A 17,825-nucleotide genomic window follows, 5' to 3' on the forward strand; every position below is an offset into this window, starting at 1 on the left:
AAAAAACAGGGACACCGTGCAGAAAGGATTACCTAAATGGACTAGGTAACAAAATCAACAGAAACATAACCTCACTGTGGAGAAACTTAATCATCACGGACAAATCGAGAGCAGACCCCGAACTCCCACCGCTTGAGCTTGTCACACAGTACACAGGGAAAGAGCTGTCACAGGTGAAAACAAAGGACTGGTACACCATAGGGATTAACTCAATTAAACGCACTCCAAAAGCAGAAAAACACTGGGCACAATTATTCAAGGGAATACCGATAGGAAAAATCTGGCAAAACCTTAACATACCTTACATGGACAGCAATACTTTCAAGCTAGAATTCAATATCAGACACAGGAGAATTTTCACAGGAATCAAATTACACCAGATTAATAAGGAAAACTACAGTAGGACATGCCAAATCTGCAATAAAGAACCGGAAGACCAGGAGCATCTATTCATCAACTGCAAGGAATCGGATAAATTCAGGAATTTCATCAGGATGCTACTGCAAGAGCACTGCAATTTCAGTTTGACAGATGAAACACTATGGACATGGACTCTTCTCTTTGGTACAACACTGAAACAAAAGGATCAGAACAGGACTCTCATAAATACCATACTCACTTTTGCAAAAAAATCAATATGGACAACTAGAAACTACGCTCTCTATGAAAAGAAGAAAATAAACATATTTGGGGTTTTTTACACAACACTCTTGACGCACCTACAAATCTTACATGACATGGACAAGGATATTTTTGAAAACACTTTCTGCAGGAAAAACACATTTTTCAACATAGCAAATGGCAAAATTGAAATAAACAAGATTGACAATGGTATGTTTTCTCTTCAAATTCCCAGCTAAGTAGTCTCTTTTTTTTTTTTTATAAAGCAAAGTATTTTTCAAATTTAATAAAGGGGTGAGCAAATTGGGTGGTTTATGTTTTTGGTGTGTTTAACATTTCATTTTGATAAAATTTCATTTAAAAAAAAAAAAAAAAAATTGTGTGTGTGAAACTTCACGACAGGAATTTGTTCTTTTTAGTCCCATGAGTTTTTTTTGTCTCTCTTTAATTTTTATTTATTTTTTTTTGGAATGACCTGCATTGCTCCAGTGGCTGTAGGCACATAGTGTTGGTTTATTTGTCTAAATTTAACTTAATTAAAAAAAAAAAAAAAAAAAAACTCTGATGGTGTTTTCATCAAGTTCGAGGTGTATCAAGGGTGGGTTTTTTTTTTTTTTTTTTTTTTTTTTTGGTAAGATTTCTTTCCTGAAGGAATTTATTTTTTATATAATTGTTAAATTTTGTCATGTAAATAAGAATGTACAGTTGGTAAAAATGTATGATGTATTTTTGATAATAAAAGACAAAAAAAAAAAACACGCCCGATCTCGTCTGATCTCGGAAGCTAAGCAGGGTCGGGCCTGGTTAGTACTTGGATGGGAGACCGCCTGGGAATACCAGGTGCTGTAAGCTTTTTTGTTTCATTGTGAGGAAAGGGCAGCTTTGAGTGTATGGGGACCAGCATGAGCGAGCTTCCCTCACACAACTTTTCTTGAAGCGCCCTCCACAGCTTTCGAATGGCATGTCATGCAGTGTGTAATTTGAAGTAGACAGATTGCAGATGCAGTACTTTTCTCTAGATGACATCAACATTCTTTTCTTTGTATTGACAGGACAAGTATTTGGTGTGTAAAAAGACCGTGAGGCTTTTGCACATCACATTTTTTTTGAGGTTGTAAATTGTGTGAAATGGATATAGAGCCCATGTGTGTGAGTCAAGGGCTTACGGCCATACCACTCTGAACACGCCCGATCTCGTCTGATCTCGGAAGCTAAGCAGGGTCGGGCCTGGTTAGTACTTGGATGGAAGACCGCCTGGGAATACCAGGTGCTGTAAGCTTTTTTATTTCTTTGTGAGGAAAGGGCAGCTTTGAGTCTTTTGGGACCAGCATGAGCGAGCTTCCCTCACACACCTTTTCTTGAAGCGCCCTCCACAGCTTTGGAATGGAATGTCATGCAGTGGTTAATTTGAAGTAGACAGATGGCAGATGCAGTACTTTTCTCTAGATGACATCAACATTCTTTTCTTTTATTGACAGGACACCTATTTGGCGTGTGAAAAGACCCTGAGGCTTTTGCGCTTCACTTTTTTTCTGAGGTTGTAAAGTGAGTGAAATGGATATAGAGCCCATGTGTGTAAGAGTCAAGGGCTTACGGCCATACCACTCTGAACACGTCTGATCTCGGAAGCTAAGCAGGGTCGGGCCTGGTTAGGACTTGGATGGGAGACCGCCTGGGAATACCAGGTGCTGTAAGCTTTTTTGTTTCATTGTGAGGAAAGGGCAGCTTTGAGTGTTTGGGGACCAGCATGAGCGAACTTCCCTCACATACCTTTTCTTGAAGCGCCCTCCACAGCTTTCGAATGGAATGTCATGCAGTGTGTAATTTGAAGTAGACAGATTGCAGATGCAGTACTTTTCTCTAGATGACATCAACATTCTTTTCTTTGTATTGACAGGACAACTATTTGGTGTGTAAAACGACCGTGAGGCTGTTGCACATCACATTTTTTTTGAGGTTGTAAAGTGAGTGAAATGGATATAGAGCCCATGTGTGTGAGAGTCAAGGGCTTACGGCCATACCATTCTGAACACGCCCGATCTCGTCTGATCTCGGAAGCTTAGCAGGGTCGGGCCTGGTTAGTACTTGGATGGAAGACCGCCTGGGAATACCAGGTGCTGTAAGCTTTTTTGTTTCATTGTGAGGAAAGGGCCGCTTTGAGTCTTTGGGGACCAGCATGAGCGAGCTTCCCTCACACACCTTTTCTTGAAGCGCCCTCTGCAGCTTTGGAATGGAATTTCATGCAGTGGTTAATTTGAAGAAGACAGATGGCAGATGCAGTACTTTTCTCTCGATGACATCAACATTCTTTTCTTTTATTGACAGGACACGTATTTGGCGTGTGAAAAGACCCTGAGGCTGTTGCGCATCACTTTTTTTCTGAGGTTGTAAATTGTGTGAAATGGATATAGAGCCCATGTGTGTCAGAGTCAAGGGCTTACGGCCATTCCACTCTGAACACGCCCGATCTCTTCTGATCTCGGAAGCTTAGCAGGGTCGGGCCTGGTTAGTAATTGGATGGAAGACCGCCTGGGAATACCAGTTGCTGTAAGCTTTTTTTTTTCATTGTGAGGAAAGGGCAGCTTTGAGTGTTTGGGGACCAGCATGAGCGAGCTTCCCTCACACACCTTTTCTTGAAGCGCCCTCCACAGCTTTGGAATGGAATGTCATGCAGTGGTTAATTTGAAGTAGACAGATGGCAGATGCAGTACTTTTCTCGAGATAACATCAACATTCTTTTCTTTTATTGACAGTACACCTATTTGGCGTGTGAAAAGACCCTGAGGCTGTTGCGCTTCACTTTTTTTCTGAGGTTGTAAAGTGAGTGAAATGGATCTAGAGCCCATGTGTGTAAGCGTCAAGGGCTTACGGCCATACCACTCTGAACACGCCCGATCTCGTCTGATCTCGGAAGCTTAGCAGGGTCGGGCCTGGTTAGTACTTGGATGGAAGACCGCCTGGGAATACCAGGTGCTGTAAGCTTTTTTGTTTCATTGTGAGGAAAGGGCCGCTTTGAGTCTTTGGGGACCAGCATGAGCGAGCTTCCCTCACACACCTTTTCTTGAAGCGCCCTCTGCAGCTTTGGAATGGAATTTCATGCAGTGGTTAATTTGAAGAAGACAGATGGCAGATGCAGTACTTTCGTCTCGATGACATCAACATTCTTTTCTTTTATTGACAGGACACCGATTTGGCGTGTGAAAAGACCCTGAGGCTTTTGCGCATCACTTTTTTTCTGAGGTTGTAAAGTGTGTGAAATGGATATAGAGCCCATGTGTGTGAGACTCAAGGGCTTACGGCCATACCACTCTGAACACGCCCGATCTCGTCTGATCTCGGAAGCTAAGCAGGGTCGGGACTGGTTAGTACTTGAATGGAAGACCGCCTGGGAATACCAGATGCTGTAAGCTTTTTTGTTTCTTTGTGAGGAAAGGGCCGCTTTGAGTCTTTGGGGACCAGCATGAGCGAGCTTCCCTCACACACCTTTTCTTGAAGCGCCCTCCGCAGCTTTGGAATGGAATGTCATGCAGTGGTTAATTTGAAGAAGACAGATGGCAGGTGCAGTACTTTTCTCTCAATGACATCAACATTCTTTTCTTTTATTGACAGGACACGTATTTGGCGTGTGAAAAGACCCTGAGGCTGTTGCGCATCACTTTTTTTCTGAGGTTGTAAAGTGTGTGAAATGGATATAGAGCCCATGTGTGTCAGAGTCAAGGGCTTATGGCCATACCACTCTGAACACGCCCGATCTCTTCTGATCTCGGAAGCTAAGCAGGGTCGGGCCTGGTTAGTACTTGGATGGGAGACCGCCTGGGAATACCAGGTGCTGTAAGCTTTTTTGTTTCATTGTGAGGAAAGGGCTGCTTTGAGACTTTGGGGACCAGCATGAGCGAGCTTCCCTCACACACCTTTTCTTGAAGCGCCCTCTGCAGCTTTGGAATGGAATTTCATGCAGTGGTTAATTTGAAGAAGACAGATGGCAGATGCAGTTCTTTTCTCTCGATGACATCAACATTATTTTGTTTTATTGACAGGACACCGATTTGGCGTGTGAAAAGACCCTGAGGCTTTTGCGCATCACTTTTTTTCTGAGGTTGTAAAGTGTGTGAAATGGATATAGAGCCCATGTGTGTGAGAGTCAAGGGCTTATGGCCATACCACACTGAACACGCCCGATCTCGTCTGATCTCGGAAGCTAAGCAGGGTCGGGCCTGGTTAGTACTTGGATGGGAGACCGCCTGGGAATACCAGGTGCTGTAAGCTTTTTTGTTTCATTGTGAGGAAAGGGCAGCTTTGAGTGTATGGGGACCAGCATGAGCGAGCTTCCCTCACACAACTTTTCTTGAAGCGCCCTCCACAGCTTTCGAATGGCATGTCATGCAGTGTGTAATTTGAAGTAGACAGATTGCAGATGCAGTACTTTTCTCTAGATGACATCAACATTCTTTTCTTTGTATTGACAGGACAAGTATTTGGTGTGTAAAAAGACCGTGAGGCTTTTGCACATCACATTTTTTTTGAGGTTGTAAATTGTGTGAAATGGATATAGAGCCCATGTGTGTGAGTCAAGGGCTTACGGCCATACCACTCTGAACACGCCCGATCTCGTCTGATCTCGGAAGCTAAGCAGGGTCGGGCCTGGTTAGTACTTGGATGGAAGACCGCCTGGGAATACCAGGTGCTGTAAGCTTTTTTATTTCTTTGTGAGGAAAGGGCAGCTTTGAGTCTTTTGGGACCAGCATGAGCGAGCTTCCCTCACACACCTTTTCTTGAAGCGCCCTCCACAGCTTTGGAATGGAATGTCATGCAGTGGTTAATTTGAAGTAGACAGATGGCAGATGCAGTACTTTTCTCTAGATGACATCAACATTCTTTTCTTTTATTGACAGGACACCTATTTGGCGTGTGAAAAGACCCTGAGGCTTTTGCGCTTCACTTTTTTTCTGAGGTTGTAAAGTGAGTGAAATGGATATAGAGCCCATGTGTGTAAGAGTCAAGGGCTTACGGCCATACCACTCTGAACACGTCTGATCTCGGAAGCTAAGCAGGGTCGGGCCTGGTTAGGACTTGGATGGGAGACCGCCTGGGAATACCAGGTGCTGTAAGCTTTTTTGTTTCATTGTGAGGAAAGGGCAGCTTTGAGTGTTTGGGGACCAGCATGAGCGAACTTCCCTCACATACCTTTTCTTGAAGCGCCCTCCACAGCTTTCGAATGGAATGTCATGCAGTGTGTAATTTGAAGTAGACAGATTGCAGATGCAGTACTTTTCTCTAGATGACATCAACATTCTTTTCTTTGTATTGACAGGACAACTATTTGGTGTGTAAAACGACCGTGAGGCTGTTGCACATCACATTTTTTTTGAGGTTGTAAAGTGAGTGAAATGGATATAGAGCCCATGTGTGTGAGAGTCAAGGGCTTACGGCCATACCACTCTGAACACGCCCGATCTCGTCTGATCTCGGAAGCTTAGCAGGGTCGGGCCTGGTTAGTACTTGGATGGAAGACCGCCTGGGAATACCAGGTGCTGTAAGCTTTTTTGTTTCATTGTGAGGAAAGGGCCGCTTTGAGTCTTTGGGGACCAGCATGAGCGAGCTTCCCTCACACACCTTTTCTTGAAGCGCCCTCTGCAGCTTTGGAATGGAATTTCATGCAGTGGTTAATTTGAAGAAGACAGATGGCAGATGCAGTACTTTTCTCTCGATGACATCAACATTCTTTTCTTTTATTGACAGGACACGTATTTGGCGTGTGAAAAGACCCTGAGGCTGTTGCGCATCACTTTTTTTCTGAGGTTGTAAATTGTGTGAAATGGATATAGAGCCCATGTGTGTCAGAGTCAAGGGCTTACGGCCATTCCACTCTGAACACGCCCGATCTCTTCTGATCTCGGAAGCTTAGCAGGGTCGGGCCTGGTTAGTAATTGGATGGAAGACCGCCTGGGAATACCAGTTGCTGTAAGCTTTTTTTTTTCATTGTGAGGAAAGGGCAGCTTTGAGTGTTTGGGGACCAGCATGAGCGAGCTTCCCTCACACACCTTTTCTTGAAGCGCCCTCCACAGCTTTGGAATGGAATGTCATGCAGTGGTTAATTTGAAGTAGACAGATGGCAGATGCAGTACTTTTCTCGAGATAACATCAACATTCTTTTCTTTTATTGACAGTACACCTATTTGGCGTGTGAAAAGACCCTGAGGCTGTTGCGCTTCACTTTTTTTCTGAGGTTGTAAAGTGAGTGAAATGGATCTAGAGCCCATGTGTGTAAGCGTCAAGGGCTTACGGCCATACCACTCTGAACACGCCCGATCTCGTCTGATCTCGGAAGCTTAGCAGGGTCGGGCCTGGTTAGTACTTGGATGGAAGACCGCCTGGGAATACCAGGTGCTGTAAGCTTTTTTGTTTCATTGTGAGGAAAGGGCCGCTTTGAGTCTTTGGGGACCAGCATGAGCGAGCTTCCCTCACACACCTTTTCTTGAAGCGCCCTCTGCAGCTTTGGAATGGAATTTCATGCAGTGGTTAATTTGAAGAAGACAGATGGCAGATGCAGTACTTTCGTCTCGATGACATCAACATTCTTTTCTTTTATTGACAGGACACCGATTTGGCATGTGAAAAGACCCTGAGGCTTTTGCGCATCACTTTTTTTCTGAGGTTGTAAAGTGTGTGAAATGGATATAGAGCCCATGTGTGTGAGACTCAAGGGCTTACGGCCATACCACTCTGAACACGCCCGATCTCGTCTGATCTCGGAAGCTAAGCAGGGTCGGGACTGGTTAGTACTTGAATGGAAGACCGCCTGGGAATACCAGATGCTGTAAGCTTTTTTTTTTCTTCGTGAGGAAAGGGCCGCTTTGAGTCTTTGGGGACCAGCATGAGCGAGCTTCCCTCACACACCTTTTCTTGAAGCGCCCTCCGCAGCTTTGGAATGGAATGTCATGCAGTGGTTAATTTGAAGAAGACAGATGGTAGGTGCAGTACTTTTCTCTCAATGACATCAACATTCTTTTCTTTTATTGACAGGACACGTATTTGGCGTGTGAAAAGACCCTGAGGCTGTTGCGCATCACTTTTTTTCTGAGGTTGTAAAGTGTGTGAAATGGATATAGAGCCCATGTGTGTCAGAGTCAAGGGCTTATGGCCATACCACTCTGAACACGCCCGATCTCTTCTGATCTCGGAAGCTAAGCAGGGTCGGGCCTGGTTAGTACTTGGATGGGAGACCGCCTGGGAATACCAGATGCTGTAAGCTTTTTTGTTTCATTGTGAGGAAAGGGCTGCTTTGAGACTTTGGGGACCAGCATGAGCGAGCTTCCCTCACACACCTTTTCTTGAAGCGCCCTCTGCAGCTTTGGAATGGAATTTCATGCAGTGGTTAATTTGAAGAAGACAGATGTCAGATGCAGTTCTTTTCTCTCGATGACATCAACATTCTTTTGTTTTATTGACAGGACACCGATTTGGCGTGTGAAAAGACCCTGAGGCTTTTGCGCATCACTTTTTTTCTGAGGTTGTAAAGTGTGTGAAATGGATATAGAGCCCATGTGTGTGAGAGTCAAGGGCTTATGGCCATACCACACTGAACACGCCCGATCTCGTCTGATCTCGGAAGCTAAGCAGGGTCGGTCCTGGTTAGTACTTGGATGGGAGACCGCCTGGGAATACCAGGTGCTGTAAGCTTTTTTGTTTCATTGTGAGGAAAGGGCAGCTTTGAGTGTATGGGGACCAGCATGAGCGAGCTTCCCTCACACAACTTTTCTTGAAGCGCCCTCCACAGCTTTCGAATGGCATGTCATGCAGTGTGTAATTTGAAGTAGACAGATTGCAGATGCAGTACTTTTCTCTAGATGACATCAACATTCTTTTCTTTGTATTGACAGGACAAGTATTTGGTGTGTAAAAAGACCGTGAGGCTTTTGCACATCACATTTTTTTTGAGGTTGTAAATTGTGTGAAATGGATATAGAGCCCATGTGTGTGAGTCAAGGGCTTACGGCCATACCACTCTGAACACGCCCGATCTCGTCTGATCTCGGAAGCTAAGCAGGGTCGGGCCTGGTTAGTACTTGGATGGGAGACCGCCTGGGAGTACCAGGTGCTGTAAGCTTTTTTGTTTCATTGTGAGGAAAGGGCAGCTTTGAGTGTTTGGGGACCAGCATGAGCGAGCTTCCCTCACACACCTTTTCTTGAAGCGCCCTCCACAGCTTTCGAATGGAATGTCATGCAGTGTGTAATTTGAAGTAGACAGATTGCAGATGCAGTACTTTTCTCTAGATGACATCAACATTCTTTTCTTTGTATTGACAGGACAACTATTTGGTGTGTAAAAAGACTGTGAGGCTGTTGCACATCACATTTTTTTTGAGGTTGTAAAGTGAGTGAAATGGTTATAGAGCCCATGTGTGTGAGAGTCAAGGGCTTACGGCCATACCACTCTGAACACACCCGATCTCGTCTGATCTCGGAAGCTTAGCAGGGTCGGGCCTGGTTAGTACTTGGATGGAAGACCGCCTGGGAATAACAGGTGCTGTAAGCTTTTTTGTTTCATTGTGAGGAAAGGGCCGCTTTGAGACTTTGGGGACCAGCATGAGCGAGCTTCCCTCACACACCTTTTCTTGAAGGGCCCTCTGCAGCTTTGGAATGGAATTTCATGCAGTGGTTAATTTGAAGAAGACAGATGGCAGATGCAGTACTTTTCTCTCGATGACATCAACATTCTTTTCTTTTATTGACAGGACACGTATTTGGCGTGTGAAAAGACCCTGAGGCTGTTGCGCATCACTTTTTTTCTGAGGTTGTAAATTGTGTGAAATGGATATAGAGCCCATGTGTGTCAGAGTCAAGGGCTTACGGCCATACCACTCTGATCACGCCCGATCTCGTCTGATCTCGGAAGCTAAGCAGGGTCGGGCCTGGTTAGTACTTGGATGGAAGACCACCTGGGAATACCAGGTGCTGTAAGCTTTTTTATTTCTTTGTGAGGAAAGGGCAGCTTTGAGTCTTTGGGGACCAGCATGAGCGAGCTTCCCTCACACACCTTTTCTTGAAGCGCCCTCCACAGCTTTGGAATGGAATGTCATGCAGTGGTTAATTTGAAGTAGACAGATGGCAGATGCAGTACTTTTCTCTAGATGACATCAACATTCTTTTCTTTTATTGACAGGACACCTATTTGGCGTGTGAAAAGACTGTGAGGCTGTTGCACATCACATTTTTTTTGAGGTTGTAAAGTGAGTGAAATGGATATAGAGCCCATGTGTGTGAGAGTCAAGGGCTTACGGCCATACCACTCTGAACACGCCCGATCTCGTCTGATCTCGGAAGCTTTGCAGGGTCGGGCCTGGTTAGTACTTGGATGGAAGACCGCCTGGGAATACCAGGTGCTGTAAGCTTTTTTGTTTGATTGTGAGGAAAGGGCCGCTTTGAGACTTTGGGGACCAGCATGAGCGAGCTTCCCTCACACACCTTTTCTTGAAGGGCCCTCTGCAGCTTTGGAATGGAATTTCATGCAGTGGTTAATTTGAAAAAGACAGATGGCAGATGCAGTACTTTTCTCTCAATGACATCAACATTCTTTTGTTTTATTGACAGGACACCGATTTGGCGTGTGAAAAGACCCTGAGGCTGTTGCGCATCACTTTTTTTCTGAGGTTGTAAAGTGTGTGAAATGGATATAGAGCCCATGTGTGTGAGAGTCAAGAGCTTACAGCCATACCACTCTGAACACGCCCGATCTCGTCTGATCTCGGAAGCTAAGCAGGGTTGGGCCTGGTTAGTACTTGGATGGGAGACCGCCTGGGAATACCAAGTGCTGTAAGCTTTTTTGTTTCATTGTGAGGAAAGTGCAGCTTTGAGTGTTTGGGGACCAGCATGAGCGAGCTTCCCTCACACACCTTTTCTTGAAGTGCCCTCCACAGCTTTCGAATGGAATGTCATGCAGTGTGTAATTTGAAGTAGACAGATTGCAGATGCAGTACTTTTCTCTAGATGACATCAACATTTTTTTCGTTGTATTGACAGGACAACTATTTGGTGTGTAAAAAGACCGTGAGGCTGTTGCACATCACATTTTTTTTGAGGTTGTAAAGTGAGTGAAATGGATATAGAGCCCATGTGTGTGAGAGTCAAGGGCTTACGGCCATACCACTCTGAACACGCCCGATCTCGTCTGATCTCGGAAGCTTAGCAGGGTCGGGCCTGGTTAGTACTTGGATGGAAGACCGCCTGGGAATACCAGGTGCTGTAAGCTTTTTTGTTTCATTGTGAGGAAAGGGCCGCTTTGAGTGTTTGGGGACCAGCATGAGCGAGCTTCCCTCACACACCTTTTCTTGAAGCGCCCTCCACAGCTTTGGAATGGAATGTCATGCAGATGTTAATTTGAAGTAGACAGATGGCAGATGCAGTACTTTTCTCTAGATGACATCAACATTCTTTTCTTTTATTGACAGGACACCGATTTGGCGTGTGAAAAGACCCTGAGGCTGTTGCGCATCACTTTTTTTCTGAGGTTGTAAATTGTGTGAAATGGATATAGAGCCCATGTGTGTCAGAGTCAAAGGCTTATGGCCATACTACTCTGAACACGCCCGATCTCGTCTGATCTTGGAAGCTAAGCAGGGTCGGGCCTGGTTAGTACTTGGATGGAAGACCGCCTGGGAATACCAGGTGCTGTAAGCTTTTTTATTTCTTTGTGAGGAAAGGGCCGCTTTGAGACTTTGGGGACCAGCATGAGCGAGCTTCCCTCACACACCTTTTCTTGAAGGGCCCTCTGCAGCTTTGGAATGGAATTTCATGCAGTGGTTAATTTGAAAAAGACAGATGGCAGATGCAGTACTTTTCTCTCAATGACATCAACATTCTTTTGTTTTATTGACAGGACACCGATTTGGCGTGTGAAAAGACCCTGAGGCTGTTGCGCATCACTTTTTTTCTGAGGTTGTAAAGTGTGTGAAATGGATATAGAGCCCATGTGTGTGAGAGTCAAGAGCTTACGGCCATACCACTCTGAACACGCCCGATCTCGTCTGATCTCGGAAGCTAAGCAGGGTTGGGCCTGGTTAGTACTTGGATGGGAGACCGCCTGGGAATACCAAGTGCTGTAAGCTTTTTTGTTTCATTGTGAGGAAAGTGCAGCTTTGAGTGTTTGGGGACCAGCATGAGCGAGCTTCCCTCACACACCTTTTCTTGAAGTGCCCTCCACAGCTTTCGAATGGAATGTCATGCAGTGTGTAATTTGAAGTAGACAGATTGCAGATGCAGTACTTTTCTCTAGATGACATCAACATTTTTTTCGTTGTATTGACAGGACAACTATTTGGTGTGTAAAAAGACCGTGAGGCTGTTGCACATCACATTTTTTTTGAGGTTGTAAAGTGAGTGAAATGGATATAGAGCCCATGTGTGTGAGAGTCAAGGGCTTACGGCCATACCACTCTGAACACGCCCGATCTCGTCTGATCTCGGAAGCTTAGCAGGGTCGGGCCTGGTTAGTACTTGGATGGAAGACCGCCTGGGAATACCAGGTGCTGTAAGCTTTTTTGTTTCATTGTGAGGAAAGGGCCGCTTTGAGTGTTTGGGGACCAGCATGAGCGAGCTTCCCTCACACACCTTTTCTTGAAGCGCCCTCCACAGCTTTGGAATGGAATGTCATGCAGATGTTAATTTGAAGTAGACAGATGGCAGATGCAGTACTTTTCTCTAGATGACATCAACATTCTTTTCTTTTATTGACAGGACACCGATTTGGCGTGTGAAAAGACCCTGAGGCTGTTGCGCATCACTTTTTTTCTGAGGTTGTAAATTGTGTGAAATGGATATAGAGCCCATGTGTGTCAGAGTCAAAGGCTTATGGCCATACTACTCTGAACACGCCCGATCTCGTCTGATCTTGGAAGCTAAGCAGGGTCGGGCCTGGTTAGTACTTGGATGGAAGACCGCCTCGGAATACCAGGTGCTGTAAGCTTTTTTATTTCTTTGTGAGGAAAGGGCAGCTTTGAGTCTTTGGGGACCAGCATGAGCGAGCTTCCCTCACACACCTTTTCTTGAAGTGCCCTCCACAGCTTTCGAATGGAATGTTATGCAGTGTGTAATTTGAAGTAGACAGATTGCAGATGCAGTACTTTTCTCTAGATGACATCAACATTCTTTTGTTTTATTGACAGGACACCGATTTGGCGTGTGAAAAGACCCTGAGGCTGTTGCGCATCACTTTTGTTCTGAGGTTGTAAAGTTTGTGAAATGGATATAGAGCCCATGTGTGTGAGAGTCAAGAGCTTACGGCCATACCACTCTGAACACGCCCGAGCTCGTCTGATCTCGGAAGCTAAGTAGGGTTGGGCCTGGTTAGTACTTGGATGGGAGACCGCCTCGGAATACCAGGTGCTGTAAGCTTTTTTGTTTCATTGTGAGGAAAGGGCAGCTTTGAGTGTTTGGGGACCAGCATGAGCGAGCTTCCCTCACACACCTTTTCTTGAAGCGCCCTCTGCAGCTTTGGAATGGAATTTCATGCAGTGGTTAATTTGAAGTAGACAGATGGCAGATGCAGTACTTTTCTCTCGATGACATCAACTTTCTTTTCTTTTATTGACAGGACACCTATTTAATTTGAAGTAGAAAGATGGCAGATGCAGTGTACTGGGCTTCTCTCTACTCCTCTCTCTCCTCCTATATGTGTCATACATTAATTATACTCATAGGTATTACTAACTTGTCTCCTTTTCTGGAGCCTTTTTGGCTCCTCTCATTCCAGATCTGGGTGCTGCTGGAGGAGGCTGCAGAGCTGAAGAGGCTCAAGCTGCCACCCGTAGCTCCACCTACTCACATCACCGTCTTTCCATCAGTCTCTCTCTCTCTTTATCTCTGTCCCTCTCTTTCCTTCTACATATCCGTCTTCCTCCATTATCTGTTTTGTTCCTGTTCTCTTTCCCCCCAATCGGTCAAAGCAGAAGGCCGTCCCCATTGAGCCTGGATCTGCTCGATGTTCCTGCCTGTTAAAAGGAAGGTTTTTGTCGCCGCTTTTGCAGGATGTGCTTGCTGATGGAGAATTGTTGGGTGTAGATTCATTGAAGCAGTTTGGTACTGGACCTGCTCTACCTGTAAAGTGTCATGAGATAAGTTTTGTTGTGATTTGGTGCAATATAAATAAAATTAACTTGACCAGTGTCATTTGTGGTCTTTCGTTAATTGCATGCCACATGAAATTATTATTAGTCACTTTTATCTCACATTTGACCTGCAGCTACAGTCTCACAGTGGCAAGACGAGAACACTTCTACTTCTGATGATAACAGTTTGTTCAACAATGAACTTCATCCAGTACCATGTTGTTAAACACTGGAACACCAGCATAGCACCTGAACAGGGACTTTAACCCTGGACCCTCAGATTAAAAGTCTGATGCTCTACCGTCTGAGCTACTCAGGCTCTTCCTTCAGCATTTAGACAGGAAAAGAAACACCTGTGAAGGTCAAACTGCTGCTTTCTTGACTTGTTCAATCCTCCATGTTCAAGTCCACCATGCTTTTGATTGGTTCTGATTCTCTGTGGCAAAATCCAACAAGAGGCTCCAAAAATGTCTTGAATGTCATAAGAATGCACAGGACAAGATGTTCGTTTCCTTCATGTCTGCAGTTCCTCCACTGGAAAGTAAAGTCAATGCTGTTCCTCTGCTGAAACCTGGGATCGGACCAGGGACCTTTAGATCTTCAGTCTAACGCTCTCCCAACTGAGCTATTTCAGCTCTGAGGGAGGGCCCTGCTTCTCTCATTTTATAATCTCTTCCACTCTCACTAGAACTTAGAGAGGATTTGAGCTTCTGAAGTCATGACACATTGAACAGTTCGACAGGACCATTTTTGATGAATGTCTGAATCAAACAAGCCTCTTTTGTTTGTCTTCTTCCCAGTTGCCTCAACATTGTGTGAGCCAATAATTCCACATCTGTACCAGACACACCTCTGGTTGGTGGGTTTTATGGATCTTTCTGTTCTAACAGTGTCTTTTGTCTTAAATATGCCACTTTCACATGAAAACATCAATAACAGGACAATATCAAAACTATTATTGCTGCTGTTGCTGTTGTTGGTTGTGTGTCTGTCTTCCATCCCCCTGTCCCCCCTGTCTTTCTCTCTGCTTGTCTTTCACCCTCATCTTGTTCCCATCTTTTTGTCATTCTCTCCCTCATTTCTCTCTGTCTTTTGTCTTTTCTTCTCTATATTTGTCTTCTGCTGCTCCAGGATCAGCTCCTATCACACAGTGGTCCAGAACCATTATGAAGCCTGATCATGAATGTGAGCAAAGCTCTTAGAACAGGCCTGCTGCCACCACAACTAAGATCCTGCAGGTCACTAGAAACTCCAGTGTCCAGCTGACAAGTGGACTTTCCTCTGATCTGTGGTGGTGCTGAGTTTAGCAAACATCTCCAACAAGAAGATGAAGGAGGCCATCAACTCCTCCAAGCTCAACATCTATACTGGCTTTACTGGGAGATCAGGAGGTCAAAGCAGATCTTCACCCTCCACCTCAGATGGTTTCTACTCACAGAGATGAGGGACCAGTTCAAACCAGCTACCTGGAGCTCCCTTAAGCCATTGTCCCCATCAGCTAACATCTGGATCTGGACCTGCACCGGTGCTGATTTGTGTCTTGAGTCCCCAGAGTTTGTTGAACCAGAGAAGCTTCAACTGGTGACGGTCGTACAACCAAGTGTGAAGGTGAGCCTGCATTGTCTGATCTGGAGCTAACAGGGGAATTAGCAAGTGCTCTGACTGTTCTAGAGTTGCTGCTTAGTAAAATTTGAATTTATTTGTTGAAATGTTCCAGTTTCTATGAGGTCAGGGAAGATTGGTGTGGATCTAAAGGTCCCTGGTTGGATCCCAGGACATTGTTTTGGCTCATTTGAACATTTTCAAACCCTCGTTGCTCAGATTTTACATGAATTTGATCATGACTTTTGGACAAATGTCTTGTTTATTAATTAAATAATCACTTCAGTTATGAATTTAGTGAGTCACCCAGACTTGGTCAATAACAAAAATAAGTCTGGTTATTATTCAGTTTCCAGTCAGTAGGGACACACGCACACACACACACACACACACACACACACACACACACACACACACAGCCTGTCTTTGGTATAAAATGGTCTGTCACGTTCACGTTGGAAGATTTCTCTGACTCAATTGTGAATAAAGAGATTCTTCATCTGACACCTGAGTCTTGATCCACTGATTCCTCTGATCCACCTCTTTCTGCTCCAACAAGGCTGACATGGATCAGGTGGGTCCATGTCATCCAATCAGTAGGTTTCTCTTCTCAATTAATTTTCTTCATCCCAGTTTAGATTGATTCTTCTCAGCCTCATGAAGGAGCATCTGATCAGGTGTTTGACTGCTTGTTGGTTGTAATTCCATAGATTTTAATCTCAGATGTTATAGAATTAATAAGAACATCTTAAAGACCTTTGTCCAACACTTGAAACTCACCTGTCTGTGGAGGCCCAACTGGCCTTTGGTCGTGAGGTGGTGGATGCATGTGAATGAAATGAGGCTCGTGTTGCTGTGAGGAGCCACTAGAGGGAGACACCTGTCGTTCCTCCCAGCTGACAATGAGGCTTCACAGCTGCATTTGAAGCTGTCCTTTATGAGTCACAACTGTCTTGAGCTCAGGAGCCAAACTCACCGAAAAAATATGCAAGTGGCTTTGGACAAAAGCGTCTGCTCAATGAAATTGTAGGATTGTAGAATTCTATAAATGTATAATATAATTGTAGAAATGCTCTCTCTCACCACTCCCCAAAGTCTGTGCCAGGGTCTCTGGCCAGTGGTCAATGGCTCCTATCACCTGCCCAGGATTGATCCAGCTTGCTTGTCTTTGTAATTCTGCACTTATTAGAGACCTGGAAACAAAGGAATGCTGAAAAAGAGAAAATAGGACCTCACACAAATGGGCTTGTGACACAATTTTAAAGAGTTGTGTCAATGTGAATCTTTTACAAATGTGTGTGTGAATGTGGTTGTTGTGGCCGAGTGGTGAAGGCGATGGACTAGAAATCCATTGGGGTCTCCCTGCTCAGGTTGGAGTCCTGCCAACAAGGAGACAACATCTGATCTTTTTAGATCCACGAGTCAAAGGTTTTCTTTAAAGGGCTGTAGAAGCTGAGGATGAGGGAGAGACAGAATTTCAAACCATCTTCGTGAGGACATTTTGAAAAATGATGATATTTGCCACAGTTATTATTGACTTGGAACACTGCAAAAATATCCCCTCTCCAAAAACCCTCCTCTTCAACTTTGTACCCAAGTTGTCTCCTCATCAGGCACCACAGTGTCCAGGATGTTCAGTCAAAAAGTCATTAATGATTTTAAAAATGTCCATCAAACACAAAATAAGGCTTCAAATAGGTAAAATCACCATCTGTAGACTGGACCAATATGCTGATGTGATCCTTTGATTAGTTTAGGATCAGTCAGAGATCAAAGACTGAAGCAGGAGATCAATGCTCAGAACCCAGAGATCAAAGACAGAATTCAGACATCAGAGAAAGAATTCAGACATCAAACACATACCTGATGGAGGCTCCACCCCCCCCAGACAGTTTCCATGTAAGTCGTAAGTTTTATTTTTAAAGCGCCAAATCACAACAAGTGTTATCTTCTTTTTATTCTTTTTATTAAAGATTGAAGCTCCATACAAGACAGTTTGTAGACAAGAACATCACAGCCTGGGAAGCTTTCACTTCTTTTGATGGACAGCTTTGATTTCAGGTTCTACCTCTGTAAAATTGAAAGTAAAGTAAATGAAGCACCTGTGAAGGTAAAACTGATGATGTCATGACTTGTTCAGTCCTCCAACGTTAAAGTCCAACAAGCTTTTGATTGTCTCTGATTCTCTGTGGCAAAATCCAACAAGAGGAAACAGAAAATCTTGAGGTTGTCTCACTTTTTTTTTTTAAAGAAACTCTGCATAGGACAGTGATAGGATGCTTGTTTCCTTGGATGAAAAAGTCTGGTACTCTCATCTTCTTAAACATTTACTTGTTCAATCAGGACAAGAGAATCTGAGCTTGGATGTCATTTTGTAGTAAAAGGTGAATTAAACTTGTAAACATCAGCTGGTGTTCACTCTGATGATGTGTCGATGGTCTGTATTCTGCCTTCTGTAGCACGATGCTGCTGGGAAGAAGCCTGATTATGTCAGAGTTG

At 44.5% G+C, this 17,825-nt stretch overlaps 23 non-coding genes and 5 pseudogenes across 23 annotated transcripts; 27 read left to right on the top strand and 1 right to left on the bottom strand.

Annotated features, from left to right (window-relative positions):
• Window positions 1-1,781: 1,781 nt before the first annotated feature.
• LOC147264511 (5S ribosomal RNA) lies at window positions 1,782-1,900 on the top strand. The gene has a single exon (XR_015115649.1). It is a non-coding gene; the product is annotated as a 5S ribosomal RNA (ribosomal RNA).
• A 309-nt stretch (window positions 1,901-2,209) lies between these two features.
• Window positions 2,210-2,318, top strand: LOC147264512 (5S ribosomal RNA; annotated as a pseudogene).
• A 310-nt stretch (window positions 2,319-2,628) lies between these two features.
• Window positions 2,629-2,747, top strand: LOC147264513 (5S ribosomal RNA). Its single transcript, XR_015114542.1, has one exon. It is a non-coding gene; the product is annotated as a 5S ribosomal RNA (ribosomal RNA).
• Window positions 2,748-3,056: 309 nt separating this feature from the next.
• On the top strand, window positions 3,057-3,175 carry LOC147264514 (5S ribosomal RNA; annotated as a pseudogene).
• A 309-nt stretch (window positions 3,176-3,484) lies between these two features.
• Window positions 3,485-3,603, top strand: LOC147264515 (5S ribosomal RNA). The gene has a single exon (XR_015113876.1). It is a non-coding gene; the product is annotated as a 5S ribosomal RNA (ribosomal RNA).
• A 309-nt stretch (window positions 3,604-3,912) lies between these two features.
• LOC147264516 (5S ribosomal RNA) lies at window positions 3,913-4,031 on the top strand. The gene has a single exon (XR_015114562.1). It is a non-coding gene; the product is annotated as a 5S ribosomal RNA (ribosomal RNA).
• A 309-nt stretch (window positions 4,032-4,340) lies between these two features.
• On the top strand, window positions 4,341-4,459 carry LOC147264517 (5S ribosomal RNA). Its single transcript, XR_015112762.1, has one exon. It is a non-coding gene; the product is annotated as a 5S ribosomal RNA (ribosomal RNA).
• Window positions 4,460-4,768: 309 nt separating this feature from the next.
• Window positions 4,769-4,887, top strand: LOC147264518 (5S ribosomal RNA). Its single transcript, XR_015112795.1, has one exon. It is a non-coding gene; the product is annotated as a 5S ribosomal RNA (ribosomal RNA).
• Window positions 4,888-5,195: 308 nt separating this feature from the next.
• LOC147264519 (5S ribosomal RNA) lies at window positions 5,196-5,314 on the top strand. Its single transcript, XR_015115650.1, has one exon. It is a non-coding gene; the product is annotated as a 5S ribosomal RNA (ribosomal RNA).
• A 309-nt stretch (window positions 5,315-5,623) lies between these two features.
• On the top strand, window positions 5,624-5,732 carry LOC147264520 (5S ribosomal RNA; annotated as a pseudogene).
• Window positions 5,733-6,042: 310 nt separating this feature from the next.
• On the top strand, window positions 6,043-6,161 carry LOC147264521 (5S ribosomal RNA). The gene has a single exon (XR_015113877.1). It is a non-coding gene; the product is annotated as a 5S ribosomal RNA (ribosomal RNA).
• A 309-nt stretch (window positions 6,162-6,470) lies between these two features.
• Window positions 6,471-6,589, top strand: LOC147264522 (5S ribosomal RNA; annotated as a pseudogene).
• A 309-nt stretch (window positions 6,590-6,898) lies between these two features.
• On the top strand, window positions 6,899-7,017 carry LOC147264523 (5S ribosomal RNA). The gene has a single exon (XR_015113878.1). It is a non-coding gene; the product is annotated as a 5S ribosomal RNA (ribosomal RNA).
• A 309-nt stretch (window positions 7,018-7,326) lies between these two features.
• On the top strand, window positions 7,327-7,445 carry LOC147264524 (5S ribosomal RNA). Its single transcript, XR_015114563.1, has one exon. It is a non-coding gene; the product is annotated as a 5S ribosomal RNA (ribosomal RNA).
• A 309-nt stretch (window positions 7,446-7,754) lies between these two features.
• LOC147264525 (5S ribosomal RNA) lies at window positions 7,755-7,873 on the top strand. Its single transcript, XR_015114231.1, has one exon. It is a non-coding gene; the product is annotated as a 5S ribosomal RNA (ribosomal RNA).
• A 309-nt stretch (window positions 7,874-8,182) lies between these two features.
• LOC147264526 (5S ribosomal RNA) lies at window positions 8,183-8,301 on the top strand. Its single transcript, XR_015113528.1, has one exon. It is a non-coding gene; the product is annotated as a 5S ribosomal RNA (ribosomal RNA).
• Window positions 8,302-8,609: 308 nt separating this feature from the next.
• On the top strand, window positions 8,610-8,728 carry LOC147264527 (5S ribosomal RNA). Its single transcript, XR_015115446.1, has one exon. It is a non-coding gene; the product is annotated as a 5S ribosomal RNA (ribosomal RNA).
• Window positions 8,729-9,038: 310 nt separating this feature from the next.
• Window positions 9,039-9,157, top strand: LOC147264528 (5S ribosomal RNA). Its single transcript, XR_015114392.1, has one exon. It is a non-coding gene; the product is annotated as a 5S ribosomal RNA (ribosomal RNA).
• Window positions 9,158-9,466: 309 nt separating this feature from the next.
• On the top strand, window positions 9,467-9,585 carry LOC147264529 (5S ribosomal RNA). The gene has a single exon (XR_015112877.1). It is a non-coding gene; the product is annotated as a 5S ribosomal RNA (ribosomal RNA).
• Window positions 9,586-9,894: 309 nt separating this feature from the next.
• LOC147264530 (5S ribosomal RNA) lies at window positions 9,895-10,013 on the top strand. Its single transcript, XR_015115245.1, has one exon. It is a non-coding gene; the product is annotated as a 5S ribosomal RNA (ribosomal RNA).
• A 309-nt stretch (window positions 10,014-10,322) lies between these two features.
• On the top strand, window positions 10,323-10,441 carry LOC147264531 (5S ribosomal RNA). Its single transcript, XR_015113148.1, has one exon. It is a non-coding gene; the product is annotated as a 5S ribosomal RNA (ribosomal RNA).
• Window positions 10,442-10,751: 310 nt separating this feature from the next.
• Window positions 10,752-10,870, top strand: LOC147264532 (5S ribosomal RNA). Its single transcript, XR_015113879.1, has one exon. It is a non-coding gene; the product is annotated as a 5S ribosomal RNA (ribosomal RNA).
• Window positions 10,871-11,179: 309 nt separating this feature from the next.
• LOC147264533 (5S ribosomal RNA) lies at window positions 11,180-11,298 on the top strand. Its single transcript, XR_015114597.1, has one exon. It is a non-coding gene; the product is annotated as a 5S ribosomal RNA (ribosomal RNA).
• Window positions 11,299-11,607: 309 nt separating this feature from the next.
• Window positions 11,608-11,726, top strand: LOC147264534 (5S ribosomal RNA). Its single transcript, XR_015112993.1, has one exon. It is a non-coding gene; the product is annotated as a 5S ribosomal RNA (ribosomal RNA).
• Window positions 11,727-12,036: 310 nt separating this feature from the next.
• On the top strand, window positions 12,037-12,155 carry LOC147264535 (5S ribosomal RNA). The gene has a single exon (XR_015113880.1). It is a non-coding gene; the product is annotated as a 5S ribosomal RNA (ribosomal RNA).
• A 309-nt stretch (window positions 12,156-12,464) lies between these two features.
• On the top strand, window positions 12,465-12,583 carry LOC147264536 (5S ribosomal RNA; annotated as a pseudogene).
• Window positions 12,584-12,892: 309 nt separating this feature from the next.
• Window positions 12,893-13,011, top strand: LOC147264537 (5S ribosomal RNA). Its single transcript, XR_015114840.1, has one exon. It is a non-coding gene; the product is annotated as a 5S ribosomal RNA (ribosomal RNA).
• Window positions 13,012-14,286: 1,275 nt separating this feature from the next.
• trnaf-gaa (transfer RNA phenylalanine (anticodon GAA)) lies at window positions 14,287-14,359 on the bottom strand. The gene has a single exon. It is a non-coding gene; the product is annotated as a tRNA-Phe (tRNA).
• Between the last annotated feature and the right edge of the window lie 3,466 nt (window positions 14,360-17,825).

The sequence above is a fragment of the Aulostomus chinensis genome, chromosome 4, assembly GCF_037954235.1.
Source record: "Aulostomus chinensis isolate RoL2024-O1b breed Wild chromosome 4, RoL_Achi_v1.0, whole genome shotgun sequence".
NCBI classification, from domain to species: Eukaryota; Metazoa; Chordata; class Actinopteri; order Syngnathiformes; family Aulostomidae; genus Aulostomus; species Aulostomus chinensis.